This window comes from Rhipicephalus sanguineus, chromosome 10, assembly GCF_013339695.2.
Source record: "Rhipicephalus sanguineus isolate Rsan-2018 chromosome 10, BIME_Rsan_1.4, whole genome shotgun sequence".
NCBI lineage: Eukaryota > Metazoa > Arthropoda > Arachnida > Ixodida > Ixodidae > Rhipicephalus > Rhipicephalus sanguineus.
The window spans coordinates 46,049,931-46,071,337 of NC_051185.1; positions in this window are offsets into that span (position 1 = coordinate 46,049,931).

The window sequence follows — 21,407 nt, forward strand, 5'->3', positions numbered from 1 at the left end:
AAACGAGCGAACGTGTAAAATAAAATAAACGTACGAACCGAGCGATGGATCGAGTATCCGCATTTTCGTCGAAATCAAGTGAACCCTGTTTATACATGTACGTTCCAGTCGAAAGTTTATACAGCGCTATGCTTATACAGAGAGGCACACACGTGGAGTCATCCGCGCCGGCACGCACGCTTTCATCAAATGCTAATCAAGCCCGGGGTGCTTTGGCACGACGTCGCCGCGCTGATCGCACTATAGGGTCTTCAACGGTCCGATATGTGACCCTCCCTTCATCCTCCTCCATTAAATTATTTATTTTTTTATCGGTTCCGGCATTCTCTCGTTTGATGTACTGTTCCGCGCGCTTCTCATATTTAATCTTACTTCTCCCGTTTCGGCACGCGTCGGCGTGTTCTCTTTATGTCTGCGTTCTTGCAACGCCACGTGTGGAGAAGTAATTATATCTGCCTCGATATGGGACGTTCAGGCCGCGATTCATTCAGATTCATAAGGCCCCATCCTATTAATGCGGCGGCGAGACTGAGGTAGGTGTCACTCAACGGCTGTCGTTTGGCACCGATACACTCTTCTTTCATGCCTTTCTTCCTTTCATCTTTCACTGGTTAGTATGTTACTTCAGTAATTCCTCTTTTGATGCTTTATTTCATTCATTCATCCCTTTGCTCTTTCATTCGTTTCTCTATTCTATATTTCTCTATTCGTCCCTTCTTGCTTTGTGTTTCCTTCATTTATTGCTTCATTGCATCACGCTTACTCTGTTTCTTTCCTCCCGCTATTCCTTCTTTCCTAGATCTATTTCTCTAATTCTTTCTTTCTTTCTTTCTTTCTTTCTTTCTTTCTTTCTTTCTTTCTTTCTTTCTTTCTTTCTTTCTTTCTTTCTTTCTTTCTTTCTTTCTTTCTTTCTTTCTTTCTTTCTTTCTTTCTTTCTTTCTTTCTTTCTTTCTTTCTTTCTTTCTTTCTTTCTTTCCATCATTTCCACACTAATTCATCCTTAGATTTTCCTTTACTTTTATCCTTCATTCATTCCTCATTCCTTGATTCTTGCTTTTTCGTTGTTTCATTCATTCATTCCTCTATTCTTTCCCGCTTGCTTCCTCTTTTCTTTCGTCCGCCTATTATTTATCGATTATTCCCTTCCTATCTTCTCTTTTTCTTTCACTCACTGATCCATTCCTTCCTTCTTAATTTGTTAGTTTCCTTTTTCCCTTCCCTCAGTCCTAGATGTCTTGCTTCTTACTACTTCCTTCTTTCGTTCATTCCTCCATTCCTTCGTTCTTACTTTCTATATTATTGCGATAGCAATTACATGGACAGTCTCGACGGGTTTTTGCCGTCGCCGTTGCTGTCGCCGTCACGTCCTTCCGCTATGAAGTCCAAATTGATAACCTAGAATAACAGAGAGCTGAGCTAGTTGGTAAGTATTCATTCTAAAAAGACAGGGCGTGCAAACACGGACACAAGAAAGAAGTCAGGACACCACAAACGCCGACTAACAACTCATTGTTGTTAGTCGGCGTTTGTGGTGTCCTGACTTCTTTCTTGTGGCCGTGTTTTCACGCCCTGTCTTTTTAGACAAAATTGATAAGATCCCCCCCCCCCCCAAATTGTACGTTCTACCGCGGGTAAAAGCGCGCGAGCGGGGGCTACGAACGCGGCCGAAGCAGAGTTCAAACGAGCTGACCCATTTCCGTTGCTCGGAGGGTGCATGCGATAACCTCACCCCGCTCAGGAGGCCTGCCGTCAAAGCAGACAGGAAACGCACCGCCCGTTTTTAAGGAGCCTTAAAAGACGCAAAGACGTGAGGGGGGGGGGGGAGTGGGGGGTGTCGCGCGAGGAGCAACTTTGAACTTTGAATCTAAGGGCGCCCACGCGATCATTGGCGCGCGCGCTATCTCGAAAGCAATCACAGTGGGGCGGGTGGCTCGTATACCCTTCTACGTGCTGCGCTCTCAACATGAAGTGACTATGCGGAGAGCATTGCTCCCTGGAGCGGCCGTATTTTCTTACACCATCGTTTTGTAGTTGCGCGGGATCGGATACAAAACAGTTGGCTGCCAGCCTCACTTCGTGCAACGCTACGATTTGTTGCTATCGCATTCATTGCTTCGCCCTTGCGGTGAAACTGTGTTTTTTTTTTCTTCCTACCTTTCTTCCTTCCATCCTTCTATTACATCCCTCACTATTCCTTCTCGCTTCCCTCTTTTCCGTTTCCCCCTTCATTTATTCCTCTAGTGCTTCGTTCTTGCTTTCTCTATTTCCTTCCTCCCATCTATTTCTCCATCTATACTTTGCCTCTTCTCTCTTTACTTTTTTCCTCTTCATTCATTCCTCCAGTCCCTCCCACTCGCTTCCTTTCTCGCCTTCTTTCCACCCTTCAATCCTTCCTTCCTTCTTTTCTTCCTTTCTTTTTACTTATTTTCCTACCTGGGCGAAGGGCGTGAAGACGTACGCTGGGCGCGGAGTGAGTGGGCAGCCGGCCATAATCGGCACTCTACCGTAACGATGGAGGGATACGTATGTCTGGAACGTTAATTGGATGGCCGGTTAATTTAGAGGTGCGCCTCGGTTCGCCGCTCCGTCTCAAAAATGATGCGAGTGGTTTGTACCAGGCGCGTCTTCGTTTGTTTTACGGGCGCGCGCCTGTACATATCGTGTCTCTATCGTGAAATATATTACGTTATAAGGAAGAAGCGTGGTGGCTCGTCAATCATTCACGAAAGATTTGCGGGCGATACAGGAACCTTTGAAGACTGGACCGTCCGGATTTTAATGAGAACGTATCCGCGCTTCATTCTTCAATGTTTCATTGCTTTGTTTCTATTGTGAGTAACGCTTCTTTAGCTAGCTAGCGCGAAGGGTATTAAATGGATGGGATATCTGGACGGTGACGTCATCCCCTACCCCATACACGCAAACGTACACACAGCACAGTCGGTTACAATCTAGGTATAAATATAAGCTCGGCCCACAATAATCACTGAGCCACGCAAAACTAATTCGCGTAGATGATCCATCCAATTACGTAGGTTTATTTTTGTGACGTCACGAATTCCTGCGCGCTTAAGGTAGTCGAATTTCGCCCTAAAGATACGTAGTTGTGTCGCTGATTTTAGACAGGCCACTTGACCATACCAACAAATTATAACAGAGATTGTGAATCACTGCTTAGAGAACCGTATTTTAGAGTGAGACTATGGATTTTTATTTTCCAGTATGCCTACTATTTACATAAGCAGAGAGAAAGTAATTTCATTTCGAACGGAAACCAGCTGGCACGACTTTGTAACAGAGGTGAGGGACCGCCGCACTGCCGTTTCGTGGGTGGAGCTTAGATGTATTCTTTGGCTGTAGTTGACCGTTTTATGTGTTGTGTCTGATGCGTCGGGAATTAGCGTTAGAGTCAATTCGAAGACGAGCGTGAAAGACCAAAAGAGGTTACTATCAGTATATTTAAACATTTATTAAATGTTAGTCAGAAGTAGGAGGAAAGTTTTGAGGACGGAGAAAGAGCGATGGCAAAGAAACAAAAATGTGTCATTTGTTTCCGGTTTTTTAAAGGGATAACAGAGATTATTTATAGCCAGGCCAAATCCCCGTAGGTAAGGATCTGCATTCGCCACTCTACCGGGAAATTCCGACAATACCGCGTAGCATTGTTGGGCATTACACTCGGCTCTAGGTCTACGGCCATAGGTCGGCAAAAAAAAAAATTGGACCTTACTCAGACTCACTCAAGAAATACATTTTGCTCTGGGGACTCACTGGGACTCAGACTCACCAATATTTTCCTCAACCCGACTCACTTGGACTCGGACTCGCTAAACTTTTTCTCAACCGGACTCGCTCGCAATCAAACTCACCAACGTATTACTCAGCCGGACTCACTCAGAGTCAGACTCACGGCTTGACCTGAGCCTGAGTGAGCCTGAGTTAGTCGACTCACGAGTGAGTTCGCCGATCAATGTCTACGGCAGCTGTAAACGTCAGAATTGCACGTATAAGCAGATAAAATTATGACATACAGCGATGTGACGGCAAAGGGCGTTTAAAATAGCTTCACTAAAACAGGAAATGTCAGCGTAGCGGCTTCCTTCTTTCGTCTTTGCTTGTGTAGTTCACGTGTCTACCGCAATATGCTTTCATTGACATGTTCTTTGTGAATTATTCGCAGCAATATAATTCTCAGTGAAAGGTTTGCCTCGATGCGTCTGGATTAGTAACACACATTTTTTTTCGACGCGACTTCCACGAATAAACTTGTTTGAATAATAAATATTATTCCTTGGATTTTAGGTGCCAAAGCTACGACATGATAATGAGGCACACCGCAGTGGAAGGCTCCGGAAGTTTCGGCCACCTCGGGTTCTTTAACGTGCACTTAAATACACGGGCACCTAGCATTTCGCCTCCCTCGAAATAACTTGTTCCATTAGTTCCAAGCAGAAACAAGGCTGGTTGGTAAAAAACATTCATTTGGTGAATACGAAATTACGCCTCACTACAGCTTTCGAATTTCCTCAACATGCGCAAGATAACGAGGTACATACCAATGAGACCAACGACCGTAAGAAGATCTTATAAATAAAGACTGAGCAAATACAGAGTGGTTGTTGATAATGAGAAGGTGATTATAGAATACGAAGTTTTGAACAAGCTATGCTTCACTAGAAAATAATAAAAATGACGAGCACACTGTATACAGGATGTTTCTCATAACTTGACAACGTTTCGGTTTTCATATATTGTGTGCGCGTGTGTCTTGTATCAACATGTTATCGACATATAACACCAATCGCATAATGTGAAAAAGCAATCTCCGTCAGCATGAAGCATTTTCGCGCTCTCCTTAGTTCTCTAATTAGCGATCGAAGTAATCCACGCAGGGCGTAGTGTTTCCCGCAACCTGAGCCAGGCTTTTAATTACAGGTGGGCGGTATGTCGCAAAACGCTACGATACCAACGACGCCATGTTGACATCGGCCTCCAACGGTTCAGAAGACAACTCCGAAGGGGGCTTAGCTAATCAGTGGACGCCCGTATTTAAGAACTCAATTAAGGAAGCGCGCTTACTTAGGTAATTACGGAGTTTGTAGGGCACGTTTGGAAACTTCCGCATCCTTTCTTTACAAATAGCGGAAGCTATGACGGACGCTTATTCACCGGCTTGCAAAACATGCCGACTTGATCAAAGCTCTACCGCCATGATTATTCCCAACTTTGATCATTGGCTTTACCTTCTCAAAACGTAATCCTAATTGCCAAAAGCTTGCTGTAATATTTACTAATCACATTGTAGTGTCACGGGGTCGTAATGTCGACGAAGGCAGCAGTCGGCGTGTTCAAGATGAAACTCCTTATTTGGCCGAACTTGTGGCCGGGAAACTGAAAGTCAAACTACACCAATACACACTACACACTGATAGCGGTGAACAGAGCGTCGGCCGTCGTTAATCTGATTATCGCTGGGACGCGCCGTCGTTTATACATCACACATCGAACTTTCCAACCTTATCACTGGTGGTCGCGCAAGGTCTGGTATAATCTTGACTATTCGTGTCATGTGCCCAATATTAACAAAATGATCTACTACAATCTGCAATGTTCCCAGACATTCTGGTGCGGCTTGCGCAAGGCAGTAGTAACACGTGTAAGGGAGCGGTAACATAAAACATAGAAACCAAGGAGCGCGTGTGGCAATATAGAATAGTGCCTATATACAATATATAGTACGTATCTAGTATGTATATAAACAACTACACTATATATAGTGTATGTATATCACACCATACTATATAGTGTACGGCATAGGATATGGTTTAGTATAACATAGATCTGGGCAGGTTGGTTGGGATTCATTTTGAAAACAGCGCAGCAACACGCGCCCGTCCCGTTGTTTCTTTCTTCATCCTCGTGTTTCTGTGCTGTTTTCAAGATTATTAGTATATGGTTTAATGTACTGTTATATAGTATAGTATATAGTATATATAGTATAGCATATGTTATACCATGGTATATTACGTATATTACGCTACACAAAACTCAACAAGCCGGGGAGCATCTTTCGATTACAATCAAAGTTGATAAATGATGTTATATAGGGAATCGTTTGATTATAGGCACGGGATATGCTCTGACGTACAGAAAGTCTATTATTCGGGTTGTTGCTCATCAGTTGCAAACGACCGGTTCTCCAGCCACTCCCATTTAGATTATCTGGTAACACTACATCAACCTCTATTAGAAAACTGTCTCACCGATAGATACATTGAAAGGCGAGGATTGCTCATGTCATATTGTAAGGAGGCTACGAATTTCTTAGCTACTCATCAAAATTTACTTTTCATTATGTATACTTTAGCCATCGCGACACAACTGGTGAAGCTTTCCGCGAAAAAAAATCAACAAACGTAAAACGCCTGCGTTTAGCTGCTACGATTCTCGCTTGTCGTCCTATGTTCTCGAAGGCAATGTTTTCGTTGGCCTCTTCCGCCTACATTCTGTAACGGGAAAACGATCTCAGATTTCCGACGACGAAGATGAGCCGATCGCGACGGCAGTGCAATCTAACACTGTGACAGCTCCAAAGAGAATGGAGTAGAAAAATCAACACTAGATAGTATTCATGGTAATAATCAGTTTATTCGCATTAGTAAACGATGATAATTACATGATATGTATATACACTATTGGTCCAATGATGCCCACTGCTGGCCATATAAAAGAAAGACTAGGACGAAAACAATCCACCGCTCATGTAAAACCCTTGCTTAAATGTATTTTTGGTATGTAAGGAATAAACAAATAAATACGGTGGCTAATGTCTCCTAGCATTGGCTCTGTCTGGCTAAATATTGGCTAATGCCAGCTTGTGCTGTTTAGTATTGGCTAAAATGTCGAAATCATTGCTAATACTGCCTAGTGTTGGTCCATACTACTCTGTTTCAGTGCTCGAAGCAGATGCATACCATCTTATATGGACATGTAAGCGGTTACAAACGGAACGCTCCCGTCTACTACTGCAAGCCGGCCTTCGCTACAGGGACACGACCGGCTATGACCGCTGGATAGATGATCACATGTTACACAAGACACTGCTTCACTTCAAACACAACACCGGCCTTAGAGCACACATCTAATGCACATACACACACACACAGAGTATGATGCCTCAAGGGCAAGTATATATCACAATAAAAAAAAACTACAGAAAATGTAGGCAGGGGCCGCCAAATCATGACTAGTTAAAGCCACGAATGGCTAGTAGTGGCTTAACGGTGGTACACGTCGGTTGGTGTTGAATTATATTCGCTGTTGATTATCAGACGTTATAACATCCACATTGACTTAAATAAATGTCAAAGATCGAGTTCGTCCACGAACTCCTCTTACGAAGAAGCTCACCCACCCGCCACTGTGGTCTGTGGTTATGGCGCTTGACTGCTGACCCAAAGATCATGGGATCGAATCCCGGCCACGGCGGCCGCATTTCGATGGAGGTCAAATGCTAGGGGACCGTATATTTAGAATTTAGGTGCACGTTAAAGAACCCCAGGTGGCCGAAACTTCCGGAGCCCTCCACTGCGGCGTCCCTCATAATCATATCGTGGTTTTCGGACGTAAAATCCCAATAATTATTATTCTAAGAAGCTCACCTGTAGAGTTTTCACCGTTGAATCTTTCCACTATAACAATGCCAGCACACAGTCTACAAACTTGAATAACAGCTGCGAAGGCAGTCGCCGCGTCAGACGTGCATCATGCTCAACCAGTGGTACCAGCGTCGTCGGTTTTTCCGAGCAAACAACGCAGGCGTTGGCGACACGAGGCCCTCACCCGCAGAGTCGGCCTATTATTTCGCCTCATTTAATTTGTCCCCGACAACGCAATCTCGTGGCGTCAGAGACGAGTGAGCGCCGCGCAAAAACACGACGCGGCATAATTGATTTCGCGTGCATTCGCCTACCAACGTCGCGTCGCTGACTGGAGGCGTCGCGCCGTTGGAGCAAGACGCCACAGATCAGGGAACAACAGATTAGATTAGATAGATAGATAGATAGATAGATAGATAGATAGATAGATAGATAGATAGATAGATAGATAGATAGATAGATAGATAGATAGATAGATAGATAGATAGATAGATAGATAGATAGATAGATAGATAGATAGATAGATAGATAGATAGATAGATAGATAGATAGATAGATAGATAGATAGATAGATAGATAGATAGATAGATAGATAGATAGATAGATAGATAGATAGATAGATAGATAGATAGATAGATAGATAGATAGATAGATAGATAGATAGATAGATAGATAGATAGATAGATAGATAGATAGATAGATAGATAGATAGATAGATAGATAGATAGATAGATAGATAGATAGATCTCATGTCACGGGCGGCAGTTTTAACGAGCGTCGTCTCTTTTTTTCGTGCAGTGGGTGCTGTTCGCTTTAGAGCCCGCGAGAGCCGGAGGCAATCACTCTTTATGGCACGTGCGCCTTTGACATCGTCTAAACCCGCTTCTTCGGGAAATTAGAAAATTCGGCGTTGTACCCGACACCACAACAAAGGGATGCGTTGGGGGACTTGTATAACCGCTGGCAGTGCGCGGGATGCGTTCGACCTTATTCTGCTGGCATCGATATGGCAGTAGCGGCCTTGTTTGGGCAAAGCTCGAAAGGCACTACGCGCGTGCACGCTGGCTTCGAGCATGCCAGCTCTCATGACGTCCTTCACAAGTGATTTCGCAAAGCGTTGTTTGGCCACCATGTGTCCCGCAACAACTAGTACCAGAGTGGCTAGATATTACGGTTCTCTGCTTTTTATTTGAGCGTCATGTGGTTTATTACGCGCAATAATGAACGTATGGTAAAAACAGAAAGGCGATGCTTGACTGAGTGTCCACAAGGTTGCGTTTCTTGTTACCATCCTGCGAAAAAAAAGGCCTCGTGACGACACAGAGTACGTGATGTGCTTCTTACATCATAAGCCTGTGTCGAAATGATGGCCGGATAGAACAGTCACTCTTTCAGGTTGGATCTCATAAGGGCAGGCCAAATTACTCGCGGTAGACTATACCGCAGTACGTGCTTTATGGTGCAGTTCTGTTTTCCGTAGACACTTAACAACGAATGCTTTTCGAAATTTTCAACGTTTCTTGGTTAGCTAATATGCAACGGCTTCCACTCGTGGAGGCGACGTACGGAAATATTTTACCTTTATGCTGATGTACATAACACACAAATCCGCGTCCGCTCATTGTATAAAAAACATGAAGTGGGCAATTGGACGCGCTCTATTCCAATGCACTTTCTTGTTGCAGAGCCTTTCTATATACAACGTCCAAATAAAACGTCTTTTTTTGTTGTTGTTGCTGGTGCTGCTGTTTTTGTGAAGTGTGAACCGCTACATCTAAACTCTTACTGCGGCAGAGTCTCCGCAACGAATTCTTTGAGTGCGACGCTGTGTTAAAGCAAAAACCTTAACACAACGTCGTGCATGGCGTGATTTCCTACTACGTTCCTGTAGAACGTGCCCCACTGCCATCTTATTGGGACACACCCTCCGTAACAAATGAAATAATTTTCTTTTGTTTCTGTAAAGCGTGCACCACTGTATAACGACTATTAATGCGGCAGAGCCTCCGGAATGAGCGCCTAAGTGCGATGTAATCTTTGACAAGTGTTCCTGTAAAGCGTGCATCACTGCATTATAACCCTAACTGCGGCAGAGCCTCCGCAACAAGTGCTGTGAGTGTGATGCTTAGTGATGACCGAGCCAATGAGCGAGAACAAGTGGGTGAGTTAATAAGTGATGACCAGTTAAAGACCAAATGAAAACGAATGAGAGTGAGCGAGTGTCAGTGAATAACGAAATGGGTAAGTATGATGGCGAGGAAAAAACAGATGAGAAAGAGAGAATTAGTTAGCGAGGTAGCGAGATTTCTTAAAGGGAAGGATTGAGTGAGCGTGTGAGTGTTTGAGAGGGATATAGAGAGTGAGAGAGAGAGAGAAAGATAAAGGAATGACAAAGTTTCACCAGAGGAAATCTCCGGTTTGTTACCCTGTACCCGGGAAGGGGAAATGGGATGCAAACGACATTACGGCGACGACCCTAAAGAGCAACAAGGGTACAAGAATAGGAACATGCAAGTGAATCACTGACGGAAAGTAAGAGAATCTTTCGGTTGTGCGAACTATTCTCCGGGTCAGTGCAAACGAAGAAAACAAATGAGTCATTGACAACTCTGCAAGAGAGCGCAAGTGAATAAGAAATCGAACGAGTCACTAATGAGCGGGAGTGCATCAGTGAGTGAGCCCTGAAGTGAATTAATAGTGAACGGCTTAGATTTAAGAAAACGAGTTTCAGTGAGTGTACGAGTTAATTAGTGGGATATCCCGTTAATGACTGGTTGAGCCAGTGAGTAAGCTATAGTTTGAGAGAGCAGGGGTGTTTTGGAGTGTGGACGAGCAAGTTAGCCTCCTCGTTTAATATAGCCTGCACGAAGTTAATAAATCTGGGCTTAAGCTGTATGATTCTATGTACCCAAGCATCACTGCATCCCCATTTTTCATAGCCCACTGTAGCTGATAGCTTCTTTTAAGAGCGGTCGTCTTACCAGTCCGTCTCCAGCTTAAGACAAAGCTTCTTCCAAGGAGAAAGACGTCACTGAAACACTCGGACAGAGTACCATTAATTAACACGTAGCAGCTATTTCCCGACTTTCTCGGGGATTTTCTTAAACGCCGACACGGTGGTCTCGGCGTACGTCGCTCGCGATGACATACCGCTATTTTTCACCGCGAAACACTCTCGGCGTGTGAAACGCACCGCTAATCGCGACGCCTGCCGGACAGACCGGTAGTTTCAAGTTTTGTGGAACTCTCGCTAAGCCGGCAAGTTGCAGCACTTCTGAGTTCATGCGAAGAGCGCGTTTCATTTAAAGTTAGCCTCTTCCCTGAAAACCACCTTAACTCTGGCCCAGGCTTTGACTCCTCTTGGTGTTGCTTGACTGCGCTAACCTGCTACCGGGGTTACGCTTGCGAAATCCACACGCACTGCTGCTGGGTTTTTCAAAGGCAAAAGTTAAACTCGCTCGCTCCTCGTTCCAAAAATCTACCACTTTGTCTTCAGAAGTAGGCTGGTGAAAGTTGTGTTGATTATATAACAGCTTGTATAACTACTGGTAATCAGGCATCGAATTAGCCGGCTCTGAATACCAATAACGTTAGCAAGGTAAAAAAAAATGTGTGCAGCTTTCACTAGTGGTGCAAGGATGCACTAACAGAGGAGCTGGCGGCCGACCTAGATTATTAGCAAGGTCTTACTTAGCAAGGTCAATTTATTAAGGTTTAATTAGCAAGGTTTAATGAGCACGGTTTTAATTAGCGTGGTCTTAGAGAGGTATTGATTAGTGTGGACTTAATTAACACGATTCTAACGAGCATGATCTTAATTAGCAAGATAATAATTTGCAAGATTTAATGAGCAAAATTCTAGTTAGCAAGTTCTTAATTATTCCGAACTAATTATCAAGAACAATTATCGTGCGCCTGCCGAGTTATTGCGTTGCACGCGCTAGGCGCAGGTGTGCTAGGCGACGCGAAATGCCGTGTAAGGTAGAGGCCGTTCATGATGACGATAGTTTTCTGGTGACGCGAACTGGCAGAACGCAGAGTTAAACAGCTCCTTGTTAAAACAAAATGACGTCATCTCAAGGTATCCGATCATTAACGGTGTGTGTTCTGCAGCGCGCGTCTAGCTTCAGTCAATATGTGAAACAGTGGATCTTTCATTCACTCGGATAGTGAGTTGGTCACCAGGTACCGAAGCAGAGCTATGCTTTGTGTAAACGTGAACAGCAACACGATTGTCGCGAAAACATACGACGAGGGTGTTCTGATGCACAAACGCCATTCGACAGCAGAAACAAGTATGAATAAAAAAGATCCCCCCCCCTCTCCCCCACGAACCATCACTGAGATGTACCCACCGCATTCGACGTGCCTCAAGCTGTGTCGCGTTACTCGAAGGTTGCAGGTTCGGTCCCTGCCGGCGGCAAGTTGTCTTTTCGTCCAGTTTAATTTCTTCACGTTTAAATCATAATTACTACAAATAACGTCCTCCACAATTTCCTTGGCTTGATTGTCTGTTGGTTGTCAGTAATGTTGTGCTTCGCAAAAGAAAACGAGCCGTTAAAATGCCCCTTCTTTCGTTCAAGCTCACTCTCAGTGGTACACCCGTAGGCAACTACGGCAACAATAAATCTGAACTGCTCAACTACTCCTGTCGGACTGGTGGATCTCGCAGCTATCTCTGTCGATATGACAGCAGCGAATCAGCAACGACATGCCAGAAATATGAGATTAAGAAGTGGTAGAGAACGTAACCATCGAAGTGGGGCTGAATGAAAAGAAACTGATTGCTATAACAGTTCGTAGCCACCGTTATTTAAGAGGTTAGCCAGTGCTAAGCAATGTTGTGCGCAGCTCCTAGTATGCGAGAAACTACGGTAGTCGAACGCGGTTAGATTATTGTCGGGCATCAGCATCAATAGAAAGAAGGTGGAAGAGATCAGAGACGACACTGTCTTGGAACGAAAACAATTTATATCTCAAGCGCGCGCATAACGTGCTTTTACATACGAGTGTAGAATGCTATGTACCTTCTAACCTTCATCAATGCTTGCCGCACGAAAGTTCATCTGTTTTCTGCCTTGTACAAAAGTTCTTGTTTCTCATGTTCTTGCTGTTTCCCATGATGCTCTGCTCGTAACTCTGACACCGCTGCCAGAAATCGAAGCACCGGTCTAAGGCACAGTGACAGGGCGATGTAACAGCTTATTCATCGAATCCACAAAATGGCCGAAGCGGTGAGTTAAGAGACGCAAAAAAAAAGATTCTACGCCGCATTCAGTTCGCCCAAGTACTGTGACGCATAGGCTGTCTCGTTAACGGCGTGGGCGTCACCACACCGGAAGATGTATGCGGTAGGATTACGTTAGATCCACGTCATTTATCGAGCTTGATAAGATAGCCTTCTTTCTCTGTCGTAAATTCTAGCGTTACCGAAATCCTCACCGATTTATAGTTGTCGCGTTATCCGAAGGAAATTGAGAAATTATGCTCGATGGAAGAAGGCGAAGTCTTGCGATGGTTGTTGATGGGGAGCACGCGCTACGAGTAAAGATTGTGCAATAAAAGGATTGCGGCGGTGACATTTGAAAATTTTCTTTATCTCGAAGCATTTTATCAAAAGTAAAGGGGGTCTTCAGAAGTTAATGGGTTCACCTGAACACGCTGTATTAAGGAGTAAAGTTTGAGAGAAATACACTAGTGAAATAAATCAAGACAAAACCTACCATGCAAAGCTATAACAATGATTCAATATAAGTTACCAGATTATTTGATCTTGAACACAAAAGTCCACTGGGAAGCAGTTACAGATTGTATTGAAAAGTTAGAGTTCCCAGGACGCGTAATGCCGGTACTGGCTCGCTTTCGCTGTCTGTTGACTAATGTGGCTCTCGGCTAACACAACAATGTGATCGAATATTCCATGTGTACTCTCACCGATCTCCCTGGTTCCATGGTGTGATTCACACCCAACAAAGACTTGTTGTACTGTATATAATCGCAAATTTGTTTTTATCACGCGAAATCTTTCGATCGCTATCATGTTATATCGCGACTGGGTGCCGGACAACATGCATCAGGTCCTTATCTAGAAGGAGTAACTCCTAGTGGAGGTGTCTGCGGTGCAGGTGACCGATGACTAGAATCGTACAGCTATAATATCATAAAGCAGGCGCTTGTGGAACAAAGGGGGATACTATGACACTGTAAACCTCACAGGGTCCCTTATGGATTCACCAAAGATGACTCAAAGGCGCAAGCCATCTTCTTTTTCTTCTCAGTCGATATGGTGTTCCTGCCCTGCCCACCTTACGAAAGCTTTCTGCAGCTAATCTCATGCGATGACGTCATAGCCTGTGGCAGCGCGCCTCAAAAACGACAAAACGGACAAATAAGGATGGACGTAGACGTCCGTAATGTATTTGTTAAATGCCCGTTTTGTCGTTGGGGTTTTTGACACGCGCTGCCATGAGCTATCGTCAACCAACTAGCCCACAAGTATCGTGTGACGTCAACTTACGTGAAGGTAGTGACGTCAATAACGTTACCGCCTTAACTTCACAACAGTGACGCGAATGACGTCATGGTGACGTTACATATTTCGTATATTTGGGATGTCATGATGATGTCATATGGTGTAGTCATCACGTGATGAGGAATTTTTGCATCAGTCGTGTTGACGCCGCCGGCGACGACGGCCAATTTTCGTGTTTGATGTGGCATCCCAGGTTTTCTTCTTAACAAAAAACGGGGGATGGGGCGGGGGTGTAAAGGGGCATGCCGACAAGAGGGTATAGGCGGGATGGGGGATATAGGGGGAAGGGGGGCTTAGAATTAGAAGCGGGCAGGTTTTCGGATGGCCGAATGGCAGACAGGATCTGTGGATCTGCGGCGCCACGTAGAGTGGCGACTTACATATAAGCCGTTATCGATCCGACAAGCACGTGCGAAGAAGTGCCGGCGCCGCAGAGTGGGCCGCTGCCGAGGAGACTGCGAAAGAATGGATCCGCGGAAGGACCACCGCCAATATGAGGGATAAAAGCGTCAAGAACAGAGAGCACGTAACGCAATTACAGTGGCGGTGGTTCGCTCGACGTCAGTCGCACAGGCCCCGCGTAGCGGCCTGCTGCCCACGCAAGAGGAAAAGAGAGCAAGGCGGAGGGGTGCGGACGTCCCTTAAAAGTCCGCAAGTGCGGTGTGACGGTGACTGCACGCCCGGGTAGAGCTGTGGCGACAGAGACGCGCTAATGGCGAGCCGAAAGGAGAGAGAGGAAGAAGGAACAGCAACAGTGATATAGACATAGGGAAGAGAGACTGAAAAACATAAGAAAAAGAAAGAGGGGGAAAACAGCGAGGGAAGGGAGCGACGTAATGCGAGAGGAAAGACAAAAGAGGTTAACGAGAGCAAAGCGCGATCCGCTGGCCTCTCAAGGGGAAAGGGAAAAGGGTATAGCGAAAATGAGAAAGAAAAAGAAGGAAAAAAAAAGAAAGCACGGTTCCCGAACAATGAGGTTCGCGAGGAACAAAGGGGTTAGTGAGCTGACGAGAGCAGTGCTACGGTGACACCGACGACGCTGATGACACGGCAATGGATGCTGGGCAGAATGGCAGAGAGAGCCTGGCCGTAATTTAAACGCCCGACGGGAAACACGACAGTGTGCTTTGTGATGTCACTCCCTTCTCATCCTGCCGTCGCCTTGTTTTGTCCGGCACAGCCTCCGAGATACGTACCCCGTTTTCCTTTCTGGTTAACCTAGCATTTCGTATGTCTCTGTCCTCCGTGATGGCCTTTCGTCGTCTGGAACTAAGGATGTGCCGCCGTCTTCGTGTCCTGCACTCTATTTCCAGCCTGCCACTGTTTTTTTTTCATCCTGTGTCCCTAATGTGTGTAGCGGAGAGATTAGCGAGCTTCTATAAGAAAGCTGGGTCTCTAGTACTGCTGCTGAAGAAGGAAAATAAAAACAGGACAATGAAAACGGGGAGGCATGACACAAAGCCGAGTCGAGGACGGAAACAGCCGGACAAATACTTAATGCTACGCGCCCGTTTATATTGTGTGTCTATTGGCCTTGTTGTTGGTGATGTACTTCTTGAATTATCTGCACAGGAGGAGTGTTTAAGGGCTGATCCTACAGTTATTCTTTCGCAATATAGACAAGCCTAATGGTACATGCAGGGTGGACGCCCATTAATTATACTGTGAACTCGCTTTGACAGTACCTATTGCATGTCGCGAGCATCCTAAGAAGGCTCCCTCGCTAGGTATGTAAGCGAAATTGAAAGCAGCTACGAGCCAGCTAACCAACTAGCTAATTCTCAATCAATCAATCAATCAATCAATCAATCAATCAATCAATCAATCAATCAATCAATCAATCAATCAATCAATCAATCAATCAATCAATCAATCAATCAATCAATCTCGATCAATCGATCGATAGATAGATAGATAGATAGATAGATAGATAGATAGATAGATAGATAGATAGATAGATAGATAGATAGATAGATAGATAGATAGATAGATAGATAGATAGATAGATAGATAGATAGATAGATAGATAGATAGATAGATAGATAGATAGATAGATAGATAGATAGATAGATGTTTGCAGACAAGCGCTAAAGAAGTTGTCCAGACTACATAGCTCGAGTGATACAAAGCATTTTAACAGGAGACACGTAAGCCTTAGGAAATCCTTTCTTGGGGATGCTGTGGATGGTCTGGCGCCTTCTTACATACGGTCACTAAAATTTTGCCGAAGGCAATAGAGTGCGAACACGCGCAACGAAGCACTTCGTTGAAGCGGGCACGAGTTCGTTCCAATTGCGTAATGGTCTGACATCGTCTTCATACTCTCGTGTCGTATATTAAAAAAAAACATACGATGAAAATAAAGAACGACCAAGTTTCGTTATTGCGTCGCTGCCGCGGCGAGCAACGCGATTGTTCTGTCAGAGAATTTTTGTGCGCGTGTGTCGCAAGCTTATCTTCGTTGCAGCCGACTTCCAATTCCTATACCCCACAAAGCGCTCAGCGCCAATACTGCCCCGTATATTTTTTTGCTCGTACCCATGCTTTCGTTTCCTCGCTATTTGGCTAAGATTGTGTATACGCAATGCTTGCGCGTCATCTTTTCCAGACGCCTAGTAATACCCTCGGTATCGCTCGCTTTATGCTCGTACTTTACCTTGTCAACGACGGAACTGTACCCAGAACTTGAATAATGCTCGCGGCACTGAGGACACTGCGTATTGTTCGCATTGGAAGCCGGTGTACAAAAGATAACGCGGAGGCACAGTAGCCTCGAGGGTTGTCCTGATCTGTCCTCTCTGGCCAACTCGACGTCATCTGCAACGCGAAGTGTCGCAACCGTCTCTTCATTCGAGTGGTGCATAGCAACTTTCGAGACAAAGGTCGAACTTCTGTCGCCGTTCATTCCCTTGTTGTCGATTCTGTACTCCACGAGCTTGGATGGAACAAAAGCCGCCGCAATTTCGAAACATTGCAGGGAACGCTAACCAAAGGAGAAGTCGATTCGAAGCACGCCGAGCCGTTTTTCTTATTGTAATTTTGAAACGATGTAGAAAGATCGCGAGAGGTTTCTTCTGTCATGACAGTCCGTGCGAGCTGCTTCTGTAGGCTTGCTTTCGCGCAGCCTGGGATGCAACTAAATGGGTGTCCTTTTCAAGGTGGAAGGTTTTGATGCCTCATCAAACGCAATAAATGAACGGCAGCGTCAACGCAGGTAATGCAAAAATGTCATAACGTGATGACGTCAACATGACGGCGCAGATAGCCAGAATTTGTGAAGTCATCATGACGTAACATTGGCGTCACATGATGAGGTCATCACATGGCATTGCTGCTTGTTCAAAGGTGGGCCGAACCAGGTGAGGTGTAGAAAGGTTGCAATACTACGATCCAGGAGGGAGTGCAAAACCAGACTGGATGCATAAAGCTTTCTGAGGGGGGGGGGAGGGGGTGACTAGAACATTGACTTAGAAGAAAAATAAGGAGATGGAATAAGGGGACATGACGTCACAAAGCTTCTATCGAATCAGGAAGGCAATCTCTTTTGCTGTAAGTGCCACTGACGGGCAGTTAAAACACGTGTCTTCAGCCTACGCAACGTAGAAGGTCTAACTTAGAGTAGTGCGAGTGTAGACCAGTTGGCTATTGATTAACAAAGGTAACAACGAAAACCACACGGGACACAGAAAGAGACAACGTGAAGCAGCCATCTTTCTTTGTAATTTGTTCCCGAAAGGTGGCAGAAAGTTTCGTTGATCAAGGTTAGGACAGCAATTGCATGGTTCGCAATGTTCTGGCAAATGTCAACCCGCATTGTTATTTACAGTCAAGTTGCGTTCTTGTGCCCTTTCACTGTAACAACGTCCCGTTGTCCCAATATATACCTGAATGCAGCTTAGAGGGATTCCGTAGATGACGCTTTTTGTGCTCTTTGTGTAGCCTCTTTGTGTAGCGAACCGCATGTGTCAGCGCAAGGATCTTTGATGAACTTTAGTTGATAACTTTAGTTGAAGGCTTCCGCCTATCTAGGGCACGTGCGTTCTCTTATCTTCGGTTTTTTTAAGCTGCCTTTTTTTAAATGGGTACTGACAACATTTTTCTAAGCTGAGTTTACTCCGTCATAGAAATCTGCGCCCAGAGACAACTCTGAGCAAGTGGTATCTGCCCAGTAAATGCTGAGAAGATATTTTATTTTGATATTGAATTCAATTTTCGCATGGCTCGCCTGCTGACATCAACTCTAGCATGACGTCAGGCTACAGTGCCAATTCTCGTGACTTCACGCACCGGAATGGCTAGTTGTGATGACGTCGGGTACCATAACATACAATATGGCCGCTTGTGCGTCACCAACGGAGCCACGCAGCGGAGCGGCCGCGGAAACATCATGATATCTTGTGTGAGCACGTGACGAGAAGCTCATACCGGGTCGTGATGTCAGGGTACAGGAGGTGCCGAGACTAGCTTTTAAAAACATGTTGTAATTATTTTTTCAGGGTGCACTGAAGCTTACCAATGCATTTTCTAGGCTCTCGAGGACTTGGTCAAATGAAACGACAAATGAACACAATGGTGTCAGTACACCTTTAAGTATGTTACACCAACTCGTCCACATCAAGCTTCTGCTGGAACTTGCAAGATTCTTTTGTTTCCTGCGATTCAAATTCACAATCAATTTGACACAAAACGTCGTCTATTTGTCATAAAAGAAGGCACACACGGTGTCCAAACACTAACACAAGAGAACAGAACGAAACTCAAACGCCTAGCTTTAACTTTTTGTCGTTCTGAGACTGTTTATTGTCGTCAAAAACACTAGACCGCTTGATGCATGTCTTGATCGATTCCATTATAATGACGTGCATGCCGAGAGTGTAACGCTTCGGTGAGCGAAAAGTAAGAAATGTTTCCACCTTCTTTTTCCTTTTTATTCCTTGAACTTAGTCTCGGCTTGTACCTGGAACACTTTGTTTCGCAAATTCTCGCCGCCCAAGCGAAAGCGTGAGAACGACGCCTTAACGACCACGAGGCTTAAACGAGCAGCCGTTGTTAGCCACGGTACATTAATCACCTTCTTTTGTTCTCGTTGTTTTAACAGCAAAGCTGTTTTTCTTTCTTTTTTTTTCAAGCGAACCTTGTTATGAGTTAAATGGACACTAAAGAGCAAAACGATTTTTCTCATATTAGTAATGTACTCTTTCACGATACCAAAAACACCGCGCTCGCTGGGAGAAGACGCTTAGTAAGCGAAAAAACGCGCAAAAACAAAATGTGGGTGGCGACGCCACCTTGAATTTTCCGCACCATTCGCTGTGACGTCACGTGTTCTGACGGCACCTACTAGGGACTACGTAGTTATTAATCGGTAAAAATGAAGTACATTTTCCTCTGAGGGGGGGCCATAGACTTCACATACCAAGTTTGGGGTAATTTTGTTGGGCCAACGGCGCCAAGATACGATAAATACTCTTTGAAATCCGTGACGTCAAGCTGGGAGATTTCGGCGCGAAATTTAAAACTGAAACTTTGGACTTGATTTTCTCCTCTATTAATAAACCTATGATGGCGAAATTAACGGCATTAGAGTTGTCAGAGCACAATTCAGTCATCTAAACCGATACATTGTTTCTTCTTAGTGTTCCTTTAAGGAACCCGGTGGCGGCGGCGGCATTGTACTCGAAAAACCCGGCGCCGGCGAGTGTGCAGAAATGCGGTCCTCGAAGGTACTCCACTCACACGCGTATATGTATGCCCCGTTTTTCAATAATTGACGCTCTGTCGACCGTGTGTTTGTCGGCGAGCAGACGTCTCAGATATGGCAATCTGATCTCTCATCGAGGTGAATTGCAGTTTCACATTCCCACGTTTCACTGTTGCCTGGATATGGGGCGCGCGGCTTCGTTGTTGCCCGTAGCAACTGAAGTGTTGCGCTCCTAAGCACGTGGATGAAGGTCCAATTCCCGGCGTGGATAATGATAATTATTGGGGTCTTACGTCCCCAAACCATGATATGATCAAGAGAGACAGCGTAGTGGAGGGCTCCGGAAATTTCGACAGCCTGGGGTTCTTTAACGTGCACCTAAATCTGAGCACACGGGCCTCTACCATGTCGCCTCCATTGAAGAGCGGCCGCCCTGTTCAGGATTTGATCCCGCGACCTTCGGATCCCGCGGCCTTTAGGTTAGCACGCGAGCACTATAACCACTAGACAACCGCGGCGGGTTTCGCACTTGGAGGAAGAGAAAAAGTTTAGGAGAGAACATTGGGCAATGTGACAGAAAGAAAGAAGGAAAGAAAGAAAGAAAGAAAGAAAGAAAAGAAAAGAAAGAAAGAAAGAAAGAAAGAAAGAAGAAGAAAGAAAGAAAGAAAGAAAGAAAGAAAGAAAGAAAGAAAGAAAGAAAGAAAGAAAGAAAGAAAGAAAGAAAGAAAGAAAGAAAGAAAGAAAGAAAGAAAGAAAGAAAGAAAGAAAGAAAGAAAGAAAGAAAGAAAAGTGGTAGGACATGTACGCAATCGCGAAGCTTCGCTTCGCCCAATTTTGCCGACAGGGGAAAGGCTCCTAATTGTTCTCTCCTGTGCCAAAGGTTACTGTGTCGCGGACTTTCCTGTCAATATAGTCGGCGCCGTGTACCCTGCTAAGCCTTGTTTGTTCCTGTATGTGCGCTTCATTCACTGGGTATATGAGATGAAGCTTCGAGCATGCTTGGCGCCTGCGTCTTATCTAATCTGGGCGCACTCGCGCGACAAGTGCTGCTCGGCTGTCGGGATATTGAGAACGGTGGCGCTGCCATCGTCTTTTGCGCAGGACACAACGAGAGGCGCACACGGGAGCGGCGGAGAGGTCTGAAGCCAGCGACCATCAGCATGATCCGAGTCCCATGACGCCCACGCGTCTAGACGACCTCAACATGATCTCCAACAACGTTATGTCCTTCGTTAAGAAGGTGAGTGCATAGTAAGCGATACAAGACAAGACAAAACGCTCGCGTTTGCCGCTTGGCGTGATTCTTGTTCCTGTAATTTATGCTGGCTTATACCATCAGCAGTGTCGATTTTCTAACTTAAGTCAGTAAAAAGCTAAGAATAAATACAAGCTCCGCGGTGTAGCTCATACAGAACGCGATAGTACTTTCGATATGCGTGGGCCTAATGACTTAATGAATCTGCAAGTGCGACAAATCGAAGCAAACGAATTTGATATTCGAGGGTCTGTTCGCGTA